Consider the following 17,122-nt stretch of genomic DNA (forward strand, 5'->3'; position numbering starts at 1 on the left):
TTTGTTTAAAAATAGAAGAGAATTGCCCCCTTGGCATTTTTCCTTTTATTTATTGAAAAATCTGATTCTAGCTCGAGTTCAAAATGGAAGATGGAACGGTATGGAGCCATGCCAGAATCTAGCATGTGTTTGTTTACCCAACAAGTCCTCACTGAGCACCTCAGGGGCACAGAATGGGCACTGATTAATTAGGATGTCACTGGCCCTACTGTAGAAGGGGGTTCCTGGAAGCCCTTTACTGTGTGAGTCAATGTCTATGTAGTTGGGGTCATGGATTGAACCTCCCCCATGTTGTGAACCTCCCCCCCCCCCCAATTCATATGTTGAAGCCTTAATTCCCAACGTGATGGTATTGGAGATGGGGTCTTTGGGAGGTAATTAGGGTTAAATGAGGTCATGGGGTCGGAGCCTTGGTTCAATGAGATTAGAGTTCTTCTAAGAAGAAACTTGGGAGAGTTCTCGCTCTTGTTCTCTCTGTGAATGTGTGTGTAGGGGGTGTGTGTATGTACACAAGAAGGCAGCCATCTGCATGCCAGGAACAGAGCCCTTGCCAGTAATCTCTCCAGGAATTGAATTGGCCAGCACCTTGATATTGGAATCCCAGCCTCCAGTGTTGTGAGAAAATACATTTCTGTTGTGGAAGCCACCCAGTTTGTGGTATTTTGTCATGGCAGCCCAATCTGACTGTTGGGTACCATGGGAGGGACACGGGGCAGTGGCTAGTCACTAACTGGTACAGAAGTGTTTCAATATTTTAACAACTGGTTCATATATACTGTGGCGTACCAGCACTGTTCATAGAGTTTACATTCTAGTGAGAGGAGACAGACAATACACAAAATAAGCAACACAAATAGTATGTTAATGGTGTTACATGATATGGAGAAACAAAAGGCAGAGGAGAGAATTAGGAAGTGCCATGAGGAGGGAGGTTGCTATTTTATGTCACAAGAAGGAGGAAAGGAAAGGAAAATGGCATGTTTTCTATCCTTTAAGGGCACTTAATGGAAGTTGCACACAACACTTAAAGCCTATTCCTCAAAACTTCCTCCCACAGCCACACCTTGCCGCAGGGGAAGATGGGAAATGCAGACTTAATTCTGAGGAACCACAGGCACAGCCACTGTGGGGAAGTAGGGTTCCATTCTTGACAATGTAGAAAATGGATATTGGGGAACAATCAGCCACAATAGGGAGAGAGCATGATTGGACTGTGTCATAGAAAGAGAACTTTCATGGACCTGTTGAGAAGCAGTTCTCTGCGGGTCTCTCACACTTGTGGATGTCCTATGAGCAGTGGAACTTGCTGCCTTTCTCCTGGGCTATCATTCCAGGGAAGGTTGTACAGCAAGTAGTCTTGGAAGACAGAGATAGTGTCTCCCCATGGAGCAAAGTGCAGGTAAGCTGAATGTCCAGTATGATAAAGATCATGCCTCCTCTGCATAATGGCCCATAACACAATGCTTGGTTCCCTAAGCATGGGGTTCCTCCCCTGGAATGTAACCCACCATGTGCCCAGGCGTCACCTGGCCCTCTTTGCACTGACCTGTGGGAGTTGGGGCTAAGGGAACTGGCATAAGAATATATACTTAATTATTCCCAGATATTAAAGAAAACCAGTACCTTTATCACAAAGAAATCTGGTAGATACCACCTTTAGAAAATGATCAAACACCACCACCAATAATGGGACAAATTGACATCATGTGCCTCTTAATGTAATGCCCTGAGAAGGACCCACATCATTTCTGTTGTATTCTCCTTAAAAATATATAGCATGATTCTAATCATAAGGAAAAACAAATCCAAGCTGAGAGCTATGCTATAAAAATATTAACATCGTGAAATCAAAAAAGGAAAGAAGAACTAGAGATTCTAAACTACAAGGGACTAGAGGGGCCTGGGTGGCTCAGTCAGTTGAGCATCTGACTTCAGCTTAGGTCATGATCTCGCAGTTTGTGAGTTTGAGCCCTGCATCGGGCTCTGTGCTGACAGCTCAGAGCCTGGAGCCTGCTTCAGATTCTGTGTCTCCCTCTCTCTGCCCCTCCCCCACTTGCACTCTCTCTCTCTCTCTCTCTCTGTCTCTGTCAAAATAAACATTAAAAAAATTTAAACTACAAGGGACTAAACAGGACAACTAAATACAATTTGTCACCTTGATTGGATCTTGAATTGAAAAAAGAAAAAACTATAATAATATTACCCAACACATATCCATATTCACATTTCCCTTGGAAAAAATGGAATACAGGTATATATTAGATAATATTATGTCATTGTTACATTTCTCGAATGTAAGCATGGTATTGTAATTATTTAGGAAAGTGTTCAAGTTCTTTTTTTTTTTTTTTTTAACGTTTATTTATTTTTGAGACAGAGAGAGACAGAGCATGAATGGGGGAGGGTCAGAGAGAGGGAGACACAGAATCTGAAGCAGGCTCCAGGCTCTGAGCTGTCAGCACAGAGCCTGACACGGGGCTCGAACTCATGGACCGCAAGATCATGACCTGAGCCGAAGTTGGCCGCTTAACGGACTGAGCCACCCAGGCGCCCCGGAAAGTGTTCAAGTTCTTAGAGACACAATGAAATGCTTAGGACATAAGTGTCATGATATCAACAACTTCTTTTCTCTTTTTAAATGTTTACTTATTTATTTATTTAGAGAGTGAGAGCACAGGGGAGGGGCAGAGGGAGAAAGAGAATGCCAAGCAGACTCTGAGCTGTTAGTGCAGAGCCTGACGCAGGGCTTGATCCCACGAACTGTGAGATCATGACCTGAGCCAAAACCAAGAGCTGGACACTTGACCGACTGAGCCACCCAGGCGCCCCCAACAACTTATTTTCAAATGGTTCAGGAAAAGAATGTGTACATGCATATAGAGAGCACACAGGTGGCTAAATTGCTAACAGTTGGTGAACTAGGGTGAAGAAGAGCTGGGTGTTCATTGAATTATTCTGTAATCTTCTCTGTAGTTTGATCTTTTTTAAAACAAAAAGTTGGAAACAACGGTACCGCATCCTGGTGACCCTGTGGAGGATAGGATTGGGCTAAGGGAGGCTGGATTAGGAACTCCATCCCTTCAGGAATTCTCTCCCTGTCACTCGTCAGCAAGGTCTCCCTCTGCCCTGCTGCAGACAGGCTTTTTCCAGGCAGCAGGGCGCATGGCCACAGGCCTCCCAGTTGGTAGCCAGGGAGGAAAGGGGTGTCCAACTCCCTGATGCAGCTTGAAAAACCCTGGGAAGAAAGCTCTGATGGACTCAGCTTGGGTCATGCACCTGCCCGGGTCAGAAAAGGTCAGGGGAAGCTGAGCAGGGTGGCCAGGCCCCAGGACTGCCTATGCACTCCAGGCAGTGAGGGGAGACTGCAGGTCTTCACGAAGGCAAAGAGAATCAGTTACACGTGGAGAGTGGGAGGAGGAGAGGAGCAGAGGAAATAAAGATGATTCAACATTTGCTAACTACAGTGACTCTCAGAAGGGGAGGCCATCAACTGCAGGAGAGAATACAAGAAGTTTGGAGCGCTCTATTATCAACCTGAAAGCGGAAGTTCCATGGGCATCTAAGAGGAGAAATTTCATAGATTGTTGGAAATGCAGCCCTGTAGCTCTGGAAAGCCTGGGGGTCCCAGCCGCTCGAGGAAGGCGTGGATGTGCCAGCTCCAGCGCCAGAACCTGGAAGGTGCCGCCTGGTCCTGCAGCCCCTTGGTGAGAGAGAACCCCCCCCCCCAGCCTGCTCCCCTCTAATTATGAGGGAGGAGAGGATGAGAGCCATCAAAAGGCAGGGTATCGCATTTCTGTTTCATGCCTCAGCATCCAGTGACTCAGCACGGCCCCTCCTGCTACTTGTTCCAAAGGAACTGGGAGCTGTTAGGCAAATACTGAATAGTATTTGGGTCCTAACCCTGCCAGTGGCAGAGCTTCCTTCCTCGGTGTAGACAGCCCTCTCAGATTCTTCAAGCCCAGCCACAGTAGGGGCTGTTGAGCCCCTCAGTGCTCAAGCCTGGCTTTCCAGAAACAGCTCACTGCCAAGGAAGGCGTTACTGGGGGAAAGAAGGAAAAAGCAGGATCACCCGAGGGCCAGGAAACTGGCACCCGTCTCCTATTTTTCTCTCCAGAAAACAGCTCCCCCTTTTTCACTATCGTCCCTTTGCCCTCTTAGTTTGTGTTTAGGAGAGTTTGCATCTGTCGTTAATCCTGGAGATCCAGAATTAGTCAGATATGGGTCTGGAGTCCAGTTTCTTTATCTACCACCTCAGAATAATAATGCGAGTTCCCCCTGGGAGGAAGTGAAAGTCAGTGAGACAATGCAGGTTAGGAGCCCTTGGCCCATGGGGGGTGCGAGACAAGCATGAGCTGTTCTCCCCCCGGAGGGGTCTGAACAAGGCCAGAGGTGGACACATCCATTCCTTGTGCCCCTCACACCTCCCCTGGGGAGATTTCCAGTCACAAAGCAGAGGAGATGGGCCACAAATGCCCCAGGGGGCGGTATGGAGGAAGGCCGGAGGAGGGTGGCTGGGACTTCACTCATGTGAACTGCACACCTAAAATAAGGCCAGGCAGAAGACTGGGAATTTCCTATAATCTTCGCTGTGGATGTCCTATTTATAAAGCTGAGTCACTGCCAGCCGTTGCTTCGCCGCCACTCAGCGTGTGGAGACAGGCTGCAACAGGAAGTTAGGAGCACACCCAGAAACATCCGTCTCACTCAGGCTTTCGGGGACGCCCTGGGTCTGGCCTGGCCCTTCAGCTCTCAGAAGCACCTTGACAGGTCAGGGCATTTGCTACCTCACCAGGCTTACCGTCTCTCCTTTTCCTGGCTTCTTTCCTCCAGAATAGCCTCCTCTGTGTTGAGGTTATAAATTTACAAAACACACTTTGCCTTCTTCATGGCTTGCTTACAAACACAGCCAGGCCTGTCTGCCCCCGAGACCCAAGGGGTCTGGCGTCTGAGTTGGATTTGAAGGCATCTGTCTGCTTCTCCACAGGAACAGACTTCCTGGATGCCTCTGCTCCTCCCATCTGTTAAAGGCAGCAGATTCTCCAAGGACAGTATTCATACATTCAGGGCTCTGGGAACCTGGGTTGCTGAATTCATGAAAGTCAGTAAAAGAGCAAAAAAGGCAAAGGCAAAGGCCACCCCATCCTGGCCCCCAGCAGTCCTGTCAAATACTGTGCAGGGCAGAGGGCAGCCCTGTTGTGCTCTCAGATGCGCCGAGAGGTTTTCAAACCAAAGCAACCTTAATAATTCAGCTACGGTTCCTCATTAAACGAGGCAGACAAGCTGCCTAGTTAAAACCTTCTCAACTCCTGACCTCCCCTCAGGAAACTTCTTTTCAGAACCAAGTGTAGGGTTCTCAACGTGGCCATGCATTGTGGACCCAGCTCTGACTTGCAGGACCTCTGGGGAAGTACAGAGTTCAGACTCTGGGAAGTTCCTAGGCCCTGTGGCTTTGGGTATTTGGGTCATAGCAGCGCATGGTGACAGCAGTCACAGGGCAGGGCCTCTATCAGTCAGTCGGCATGGCTGGAGGCGGGAGGGGTTTGGAGGTGCCCGCCTATCTCCAGCTTCTTGATCTCCTCACCCCCACATTAGTTGACCAACACCCGCCCCTGCCGCCTCCAGGGCATTTTTGGTGAAACTGCTAGATGGTGGGTCTCTGGTCCAGCTACTCTTCTGGAACCAGACTTTTTTTTACCATCTACTGTCTCTGATACTTCCCAGGCCCCCAGACTCAGCCTCCATCTGTCAAAGTCCCCCTCAAAAGAGTCTTTCCCTTTTCTCTGTCTTCCTACTCCTCTCTAAATCTCTCCCTCTCACTTTTGGGTGACATTCCCTCCCATCCCCTTTCCTTGTTGCCAGAGAACTTTAGGCCTCCTTTTCTCCCATTACAAGCAGGGGTGTGTGGGGGCGGGTGGGGGGGGGGGAGGCAAAACTCTGAAGCTTCGGAGAACCCAGATGTCAGCATCAGAGACACCCCCTTCCTGTAGTGGGGGGAGGAGGAAACACTTTCCACTGCTCCCCAGTGAGTCGGCCCCTTTAATTACCACCGCTACCTGCCACAAATTAAATGGGGGATGTTTCTTCCTGCAGCAATGAAGAAACAGTGTCAACTTAGAAAAAACAAAGACTCGAACAAATCAGAAACTAATAAGGTTTAGGAAGTTTGCCAGGTACGAGATCAACCTGCACAACTCAGCAGCATCTCTCTTCGCTCACAATAGCTACTAGAAGATACTACTAAAAAGATACCCTTTACAATAGCAACAAGAACTACAAAACATCTAGGTATTAATCAAGAATACGCAAAACTTCCATATAGGTTTTTGAAATTTTAATAAAGAAAACGAAATGATCTGAATAAGAGTACGTTCCATGCTTTTGGACTAGGTGACCTAATATAGGGTGACCTATCTTGGATGACTCTATAAAGACCTAATTACATTAATGATTAACCTACAAAGTCAGTGCAATCCCGCTCAAAATTCCAGTTGGGATTTCTTTTGGGGGAGCTCAAGAAATAAATAAGTTAACTTTTTGACAAAGCAAAGTAAAGAAGGGAGTCTTGCTCAGTGCAACACAGGGTAAACCATAGTAACAACAGCATAGCACTGGCTCAGGAACAGTCAGCTGGGCCAGCAGAACAGAAGAGAAAGCTCTGTAACACACCCATGTGCTGCATGTGTATAGAAACTTGACATAAAAACACGCCTTCTCTGTGGGTGAGGCCACAGGTTAAGGTTTAGTTGAGACATTCTACTACGCCTAATGTAATTAGGTCTTTATCATTGTAACAAGCATACCTAAGGAATAACAAAATAGGTATGTTGAGGTCCTATGAGTGACTCAAAATGAACTACCTAAAACTGGCTCTGTGGTGAGCACAGCACTGAATGCTCCACAGGCCCAACCTTCTGGAACTCTCTGCCGATGTCAGCAGCAGCGGCGCGTGGCACAAGATGCAGGAAGCCAAGCAGAGAATGCTGAGGCAGGCTGGTGCACAAGGCCACGGGGCATGCATCTCCCCACGTGAAAACCCTTGTGTAGCCAGTGAGCTGATGAGCGCCAGCTGCCAGAAGAGCTGGAGGCGGAGTCAAAGGAGGTGGATTTAGGCTGAGTTCCCTTCTGGGTGCCCAGCGACTTTTCCTTCCGCGAATTCATCCAGACGTTCAGCTCTCCTGGATTCCTAAAAAGCATTTAAAAACCTTAAGAAAAATATGACATAAAAAATCAAGTCTCAGGGCCCCTGGGTGGCTCAGTTAGTTAAGCATCTGACTTCAGTTTAGGTCAGGATCTCACGGTTTGTGAGTTCGAGCCCCCCATCGGTTCTGTGCTGACAGCTCGGAGCCTGGAGCCTGCTTCGGATTCTGTGTCTCCCTCTCTCTCTGTCCCTCCCCTGCTCGTGCTCCCTCTCTCTCTCTCTCTCTCTCTCTCTCCCTCAAAAATAAACATTTAAAAATAAAATCAAGTCTCATAAATTTTGTTTCCATGCTCTTTACTTATCTGTCATTTAGTATTTGTATAAAATCAGGCTCCTCCCCCAGTTTTTTCCCCTAGTCTAGGTTGTGCTAAGTAGCAAACTAGCCCCCAAACACAGAGGTTTAGGTCTTGATACTCTTGGCAGTTAAAGAATGGGTACAGTGGGTTGGATACACTATTGCTTCTGCTTTTATAGGTTTGAAAATTTCCATGATAAAGGTTTAAGTCTCCCTGACTTAGAACAACAAAAATGTATTTTTTTAGTATTTGTTTTATTTATTTTGAGAGGGAAAGCACGAGCAGGGGAGGGGCAGAGAGCGAGGAAGAGCGAGAATCCTAAGCAGGCACCGTCAGCGCAGAGCCTGATATGGGGCTCGAAGTCAGGAATAGAGAGATCGTGACCGGAGCGGAAATCAAGAGTCAGACGCTTAACCTAACCGACGGAGCCACCCAGGCGCCCCACAAACATTTATATCTTGGCCATGTAACATGCCCATCACGGATCAGCGAGGTATTCCCACTTTGTCCTTGCAGAGACCCTAGTGAGCTTCCACGACCGCGCATCGCTGGTCCCGTGGCACAGCAGGGGAAGAGCCACAGGGAAGCCCTGGGATGGTTTATAAGGCTTTTGCCTGGAAGTAAAACGCGCCGCTCACATTTCGCTGACAAACCAAGTCGCACAGCCACACGTGGCTGCAGTAGCTCAGATAGCTGCAGTAGATAATCCTACTATGTGCTTAGTAGGAAGACAACGGAAATATTTGATGAACACCACATGATTACTACAGCCGTCAAGAGATATGCATTTAGAAATTAATTAAGGGCAAAAAGGTGCTGGGAGACACCGTAGTTTTTCCCAGGGGATTTCACCCCCAAACAAAAAATGCTCAGCTTTCTCATTTGTAATAAAACACTCAAAATGATACCAAGAGTGGGAGTTCCACACTGCCAGGGACAGTTTCTCTGTCCTTACCTTGCTGATGCTGAGCACCCTGGCTTGTCTTTACCAGGTGCTAAAGTAAGAGTTGCTGAACTGAAGCAGGCCTTCTCTTCCAGAACCCACTGCTCATCTTTGTTCTTCCTTTTACCAAACTCGGTCTTATGGCGCTCTCAGGCAGAGTGGGGAAAGGGCTGGCGCTTTTCTAGAACACTGGGTTATTAAGGCTGTCCTAGATGGCCAATCTTCCTCAGCTGAGAGCCTGAATTTGAATTTACCAAGGGAGCCTCGAGATCATCCAATCCCCGAACATGCATCTTACAGGTGAAGAAAATGAACCCGAGAGAAAGTAAGGAGTTCTTTTTGCTTTAAGAGTCAATGGCCCCTTGGGGCACCTGGGTGGCTCAGCCGGTGGAGCATCTGGACTCTCGATTTTGGCTCAGGTCATGAGTTCGAGCCCCGGGTCAGGCTCTGTGTTGACAGTGTAGAGCCTGTTTGGGATTCTCTCTCTATCCTCTTCCCTGCCCCTCCCTGCTTCTCTCTCTCTCTCTCTCTCTCTCTCTCTCTCTCTCTCTCTCACAAAATAAGTAAATAAACTTTACAAATTATAAAAAATAAAAGTCTATGGCCCCTTAAGTCCCTTGGCCTTAGTATTCTCCAAAATGTTTGTGGCTGAACTGACTTTGCAACCTGGGTATCCTGGATCCCAGGCCAATGCTCTGCCATATTGTAATGAGCCATGTTGTAAATGTGTTCAGCAAAACTAAAATTAACAGAGAGAGGGAGAGGGAGAGTGCTATTTAAATGAGACAGAGTTCTGCCTGCAATTCCATTCAATGAATGGATAGGAGTCTGCTGTTCCCAAGAGACCTTGGTTCCTGCCTTCTTCTTTGTGTAAGAACTAGCTAGCACAGCCCTGGACCCAGGCTACCCTTCACTTGGGGCTGCACTGAAGAGACATTCTTCTTTTTTTTTTTTTTTTTAAATTTTTTTAACATTTATTTATTTTTGAGACAGAGAGAGACAGAGCATGAACGGGGGAGGGTCAGAGAGGGAGGGAGGCACAGAATCTGAAACGGGCTCCAGGCTCTGAGCAGTCAGCACAGAGCCCGATGCGGGGCTCGAACTCACTGACCGCGAGATCGTGACCTGAGCCGAAGTCGGACACTTAACCGACTGAGCCACCCAGGCGCCCCAAGAGACATTATTCTGTTCCAACACTGGAGGGAAAGCTGGGCCTGCCGGACTTAGTGAGAAATGGTGGCATGGTCTCCGACACGGCAACTTCTACAGGATTTCCAAGGGTCGTTTGGACCATCCTCACGGTCTTTAGTACCTAAGCCTGGGTACGATGTGCCTCTGCTCTAATCATTGCCAGTGCAGGAGACAGGCTGCCCAGAAAGGACCCATTCAGAACAGTGCCGTGTGTTCAATAAGCCTTTGATGGGCTCTTACTGGAACATCTTATGGGCAAGGGAGCATGGAGAGAATGAAAATTTGAACAAACCTACACATCACTGCACTACAAAAGTCATTAAAATATTGAAGGATTTAAAGACGTAATGACCCAGCAAAGATGGAAAATACTTTCGAATGCAGCTCTCAGTCGTTAAAAATGCATTTTGCATGCCACGTTTACCTCCTGTGAAAATGGGGGAAAATACATTCAGGGCAAGATTGCCACAGCTTCCCAAGAAGAAAGCAAGTGACAGTCCTCAAAGAGTGACCAGTGAGGTGAAAGCTCTCAGGTGCTCAGGTTGTCTTTCTGTGGGGACTGGCGACCCTACGGCCATTTAAAGCCATAGCCAATCTGGGGCGCCTGGGTGGCTCCGTCAGTTAAGTGTCCAACTCTTGATGTTGGCTCATGGTTCGTGAGTTCAAGCCCCACATTGGGCTCTGCACTGACAGTGTGGAGCCTACTTGGGATCCTCTCTCTCTCTCCTCTCTCTCTCTCTCTCTCTCTCTCTCCCTCCCTCCCTCTCTCTCTGCCCCTCCCCTGCTCATGCTGTTTCAGTCTGTCTGAAAATAAGTAAATGAACTTAAAAAAAATTTTTTTTAAATCTACAGCCAATTCACCATTCCAGAGACTTCCGAACTGTGCAAGATTCAGAAAGCATATTTCTGAGAGAGATCCCGACATAGAGAATGATGCCAAAAAGAGTCTGGCTTAGCAGAAACATCCAGAAGGAAAGCATTAGGAGAAATGTATGTGGCAAGAAACACTGAGGGAAGCTACTTACCCAAGAGACCAAATAAATCTCCTACCAGTGCATGTTTATTTATTTATTTTTTCTTACCAGACCTTGGTTTCTGGATTAGTTTGCTAGGGCTACCCTAACAAAGTACCCCGGATGGGCAGCTTAAACAACAGAAATATATTTTCCCTGCGGTTCTGGAGGCTACAAGTCTGAGATGGTGTTGGCAGGCTTGGTTTCTTCTGAGCCCCTCTCCTTGGCTTACAGATGGCCACCTTCTCCTCATGTCTTGACATCACCCCTCCCCCCACCCAGCCAGTCTGTGCCCAAATTTCCTCCTCTTAGGAGACACCAGTCATATTGCATTAGAGTCCACCCTAATGACCTCTTTTTAACTTAATGACCTCTTTAAAGACCCGGTCTCCAAATCAGGTACACTGTGAGGTGCTGGGGTTTAGGATTTCAACATACGGATTGGCGGGGGTTGGGGGGCATGCACAATTCAGCCCATAACAGTAACTGATTATAATAGACCAAAAAGGAGCCGGTGAGGGTTTTTGTTTCGTTTTACACAGAAAATTAAAAGTTCCTGTTGTGTGGAGTGGCTTCTGCCTTTCTAAGGTGTTCGACTCCATGAAACTTCAATTCACAAGCATTCCTATTGGCATGGACAGAGAGGGGACGGATGCCAGGTCTGTTAGCCGTGAACCGGTTCTGTGTTCTGTGCGTGCTTATAGGCAGTTCACATACCCCTCCCAGGCCTGTTTCCTCATTTGTAAAACAAAGAAATTGGGTCAGGGAGAGGGATGTGGGGACTGGCACTCAATCCCCTTTCTGGGAGCTTTCCTGTGTGGCAGAGAGGAGAAACCCGCAAACTACACTTCCCAGATTCCTTTACAGCTAGGGTTCTGGCTGTGACTTAGGTAGCTCCGAGGAGATGCCCTGGCAGGAGACAGGGACAAAATGAAGTCGAGGCCGTCTTTCTGTGGTTTCTGCTGTGGAGGCCTTCCCAGTCACACGGAAAGGAAGCGAGGGGGCTGCAGTTATCATTCCGGTGTCTGTAACCAGGCTGAGGTGGGGGCGCAGCAGCAGGGGAGCACCTGGGGAGTCCTTCCCAAAGATACACGGGGAAAACAGGAAACACAGGCACAAGCATGTTCTTTGCTGCACTGTTGTAGTATGCGACTGGTAACAACCCTAATGTCCTTTCATGGCAAACGGCAAAAATAAATTATGGTGTATCCCCCCCCCCCCCCGAATGTTCTGCCGCTCTATAACGAAATAAAGACAATGTTTCCATATACCGCTATGGAGTTAACCTTTAAGATATACAGTTAAGTGAAAAAAAGCAAAGTGGAGGAAAAGGTATAAAGTAGATTACCGTTTAGAAAGGGGAGATCGGTATGTATGTTTTTTTAAAGAAATCTAAGAACAAAAACAAGAGGTAGCCCCAAAGATTTAAGAAAAAAATTTTTTAATGTTTACTCATTTTTGAGAGAGAGACAGAGCATTAGTGGGGGAGGGGCAGAGAGAGAGAGGGAGACTGAATCCAAAGCAGGCTCCAGACTGTGAGCTGTCGGCACAGAGCCCTACAGGGGGCTCAAACTCACGAACCCTGAGATCATGACCTGAGCCAAAGTCGGACTCTCAACCAACTGAACTACCCAGGTGCCCCCCCCCCTTTTTTTCTTAAAGAAATTTTTTGTTGTTTATTTTTGAGAGGGAGAGAAACAGAGCATGAGTGGGGAGGGGGCAGGGAGAGAGGGAGACACAAAATCTGAAGCCAGAGGCCTAACCGGCTGAGCCACCCAGGTGCCTCCCCACCTTTTTTTCTTAATGTTTATATATTTTTGGGAGAGAGAGAGAGAGAGAGAGAGAGCAAGCGGGGGAGAGGCACAGAGAAATTGGGAGACAAAAAATCTGAAGCAGGCTCACTGAGAGCAGTGAGCCCAATGTCATGAGATCATGACCTGAGCCAAAGTCACCAAAGTGGGATGCTTAACCGATTGAGCCACCCAGCACCTCCCCCACCCAAAGATTTTTTTTTAATGGTAGGAGTGTGACTAAGAGATCAGGTTCCAAGCTCCTGTAGTGAAACAAGACAGAAAAGAGAAAGGGACAAGCGGGCAGGCCTGTTTTTTCCAGCGGTTCAGACTTGAGAAGGAGGAGGGAACAGAAAGCCCCGGAGATGTGGAAGGGAAATTAACCTTTACTGAGCGTCTGCCCTTTATAGCACCTAGGCCAGGTGCTTCAAATACATCTTCTCTAATCTTCTCCAGGTTTGATTTCAGGTAGGTATTTTTATTGTCCTCGTTTTGTAGATAAGGAAAGGAAAGCAAAGAGGAGTTAAACAACTTGATCAAATTCATAAAGCAAGCAGTGTCAGAAAATAGGACTTTGCACCCAAGGCTTTGAGATCAGCTATATACAGCCTCACTCTCTTGCTGGGTCCCCAGATGGAGACCTTCGGCAGTAGCCACAGGGAGATGACACCTTAGAACCCCGCTGTCTCCTTCCTTTATCCATCCAAAGAGTGGGGCACTAGGCCGGGCTGCAAGGGTTGGGCCCCAAGCTTAGCCAGGGCATCTCCCAGCCTCCTAACCTGTCCCCATCTGGCTGGGGGACAGGGGAGTGCCTCTAGGCCATTGGCTTTCAATCTGACTGCATATTAAAACCACTGAGGATCTTTAAAAAAATACTGATGCACAGGTCTTATCCCCAGAGATTCTGATTTAATAGATATGGGTTGCAGCCTAGGCCTGGGGTTTGGAGAAGCTTCCCAGGTAATCCTAATATGTAGCAAAGTTTGCAAACCACGGCTCTGAGCTGTTGCGGTTTCCACGTGTAGTCAGGGCCAGAATGATTGGCATTCACCTGAGAGCGAGTTAGAAATGAGAAATCTTGGGCCCCACCCCAGACCTACTAAATCAGAAACTTGTGGGGAGGGAGGAGTGAAGGGAAGGAGCCAATGATCTGTATTTTCATTAGCCTTCCACATGGTTCTAACGCACCCTAAAAGATTGAGAACCACTGCTCTAAGCAACAAACTAGAGACAGATCACCACATGCTGTGGTTTCCTTTGTCAACTACCCCCCAACTGCTATGTTTGTTGCAAAGTAGGACAAATTTGATGGACCTAGGCAATGAGACTGTCCAGGCCATTCCCCCAAGAACAAAACGTTAAGATGTGAGAATGTATTTAAATGTCACTTGGAATCATCTGGAACTCACTGCAGCTTCAGAAAGGGAGCAGCGTTATCAAAGAGGTAACATACCAAAATTTGCCAAAGGGAGCATCGACCGCCAAGGGAAAACATGGTCCTCCAGGACAGATGAACCAGGGTGAACAGCCCAGGGGAACCAGCAGCCTCGCAAGTCCTCATAACAAGGCTTCTCAATGGGAATGGGGTGTTAGTCTCCCGGAACTGTCATAACAAATGACTGTAGATTTAATGACCTAAAACAGTGGAAATCTGTTCTTTCACAGTTCTGGAGGACACGAGTCCAAAATCAAGACATCAGCAGTGTTGGTTCCTTCTGGAAGGTCTGAAACAGAATCTGTTCCATCCCTCTCTCCTGGCTTCTGGTGGCCGCTAACAACCCTCAGAGCTCCTCATTGTGTAGACACATTGCTCCAAATCTCTGCAGGCCTTCCCGGTCTCTGTATCCAAAATTTGTCTCCTTTCCGTACAAGGATAATCATTGGATGTAGGGCCAGCCCTCAATGGAGGATGATCTTATCTCGCGATCCTTCACTTAATCACAACTGCAAAGATTCTATTTCCAAATAAGGTCACATTCACAGGTTGCAGGGCAGGGGTGGGGTGGGAGAGGAGGGGGCTATTAGGACTTAGACCTTTTTTTTTAATATAAGTTTATTTATTTTGAGAGAGAAGGAGAGCACGTGCGCACCAGCAAAGGCATGAGTGGGGGAGGGGCAGAGACAGAGAGGGAGAGAGAGAATTCCAAGCAGCCTCCGCGTTGTCAGCACAGAGCCTGACTTGGGGCTTGAACTCATGAACTGTGAGATCGTGACCTGAGCCAAAATCAAGAGTCAGAGGCTTAACCGACTGGGCGACCCAGGCACCCTTGGACCTTATTTTTTTTAGGGCCACAACTCAACCCACTACAGATGGGAAATAAACTTCACTTTCTTACAGCTGCCCTTCAGCTGCTGATTCTAAGCAGAGGAATTTCCTGAGGTAACTCAAGACAATCATGAAGGGCCTGGAATACAGCACTAATTACTGTCTTCACAGAGTTCGACAATATACAGAGTGCTTTCATGTGTGCTCACAAAGCCTTGCCACAGAGCAGGGATGTTTTTCTGCTATTGCATAGGAGGAAACTGAGCACAGGGAGGCTGGGTGGCTCGCCAAAGCTCACAGTAGCTGCCAGCTACTGTCAGGAGTCACAATTTCACCCTATTGTCTTCAAGAAAGTGGGGGGCAGGCAGATCTCTTACCTAAGACAGCGGTCTCGTCGAGATTCAGCATTGCGCCAGCCAGTGGATCGCCAGCGATTCTGGTCGCTTTCTCAGCTTCCCATGCCCTTTCTCAACTCCAGTCCTAGAGAGAGAGTCTTGTATATGCTGGGCACTTGACCTCAAGGAGGAACTCAGTAAATGTAGACAGAATGATTTTGTTTGTTCTGGCCCTAGCTCAGCAGGAAATCTGTTTGATATACACAGATTAATATGCACCTATTCCAGGAGTTAATCCAGATGACCCTCAGACATACTTTGATGCATAATGAAAGCATAAACGGTGGGTTCTGACATCAGTCTCCTTACTCTCTTCAACTCAAAAATGGATGAAATCCTGTAACCCTAATGTGGGTGTCTAATCTATCTCAGGGGCGTGCCTACTCTTCTATGTGGTCTGGTCAGTGATACTATGTTGGCTTACCTTTAGGGTCTTTATTCCTGAGCCCCAAGGTCTCAGGTTTGCTTGCTTACCTTAGCCATGGCTGCTGTTTCCCCTTCTAGGAATTCAGAGACACATGTGGCTTGAATAACCTTGGTCTCCCTGCTCAGGACTCCCGCCTCCCCGGCCTCCGGTGCCAGCTCTCAGCCCTCGGGTTTCCAGCCACCATCATGACTAGCCTACCATCACTTCAGACTCCAAATATCAAAAGTCAATCCTATCGTCCCCTTCTGAATAGTTGCCCCTTTTGAATATTCCCCATCTGCTTAATGGCACCACCTGGAAAACAGACGTCATTGTTCAGCCCTCTTCTCCCCCATCTTCCTCTGAAGGCAACCCTTTCCCACAAGATGGGGGTGGGGCACAGAGATGGGTAGATGAGCGGAGCAAACATTTCTGAGCACTCACTACGATGAGACAGACCCCGTGCTGTATGCCAACTCACTGATGTCAATAATCCAGCTTGGTGGGGACAGTATTTGTGTCCTAGTTTTACAGGTGGAAAACAGAGGCTCAGAACGATTCAGGGCCTCGGCCACACAGCTGTAAGGCAGAGAGCAGAACCCAGCCTGTGCCCTCTGCACTCTACTGTGATGTGCTGTCTGATTCATTCTTCCTTTGGTGACTCCCAAATGTGCTGCTTCTCTCCTGCCTCTGCTAGCATTAACCCTAGTCCAGCCTTCACCTCTCCTTCCTGAATCGCTCAACCAGCTTCCTAGTATTCTCTTCTCTGCATGTACTCTTTTCTGCTCCAATTTGCCTGTGTCCAACTGCTTAATATTTCTTTCATATCTCTCATAATGCCTGGCCCAGGACTAGACATGGAGTAGACACTCAGCACATTTTGTTAACAGAATATGGGTGTGGCACAGCAGGAAATTTATTTTCTACCATCTAAGTATGATTTTAGATTAGGCTAGGTGTCACCTGCAGGTGCCTTGAGACAATGTAGTAACTCATACCAGATGTAGAATAGGTTAGTAACGTGGTTGACTTGTTACCACCCTTGGTCATGAAGGATGACAATGGAATTTACCCAGAAGTTCATAGCTAATCTACAATGCTTACCGTGGCTGACAGCTTTTATCTTCTCTGCTGACAAGTCATAGCCAGTCTTGTTTCTCTACCGCTGTACAACTTCAGGTGAGGAGAAAAAGTCCCAAGGCATCATTACCTACATACAGAACCCTCCAGACCAGGTGGGAGTTTGTAGAAGCCACACGTCAAAGGAGTTGCTGGATTCTCAGAGGAGACTTGGATGAAGACAGTCAAATCACTTCAGCTTAACCTGACCCAGGAATGCACACTTTAAGATGTATATTTCAGAGGGAAAGGTGGATTTTACCGATCTGAATTCCATGTGCTTATCTGATGTAATCAGTAAAGTGTACAAGTTTGAATCACAAATATTCCCTTTACCAACCTAGGTGTAGGTCAGAAGAGTTACAGTGTTAGGAGGTCCCAGTGAAATATGGAAAATATCCCATGCAAGTGACCACTTGCCAGTTGCCAGGCATGAAAACCGCACCCAATTTTTCTCCTTTGCCATGAAACTGTCACCGCCAGGGCTCCAACAGGCTCTTCCCCT

General features: G+C 47.6%; 1 long non-coding RNA gene across 1 annotated transcript; it reads right to left on the reverse strand.

The window, feature by feature from the left end:
- Positions 1–12,063: 12,063 nt before the first annotated feature.
- On the reverse strand, positions 12,064–16,822 carry LOC109268507 (uncharacterized). Its single transcript, XR_002080685.2, has 3 exons — positions 16,603–16,822; positions 15,075–15,177; positions 12,064–14,386 (listed from the first exon to the last, which is right to left on the reverse strand). It is a non-coding gene; the product is annotated as an uncharacterized LOC109268507 (long non-coding RNA).
- Positions 16,823–17,122: the final 300 nt, after the last annotated feature.

The sequence above is a fragment of the Panthera pardus genome, unplaced genomic scaffold (genome assembly GCF_024362965.1).
Source record: "Panthera pardus isolate Hobbes unplaced genomic scaffold, ASM2436296v1 HiC_scaffold_24, whole genome shotgun sequence".
NCBI classification, from domain to species: Eukaryota; Metazoa; Chordata; class Mammalia; order Carnivora; family Felidae; genus Panthera; species Panthera pardus.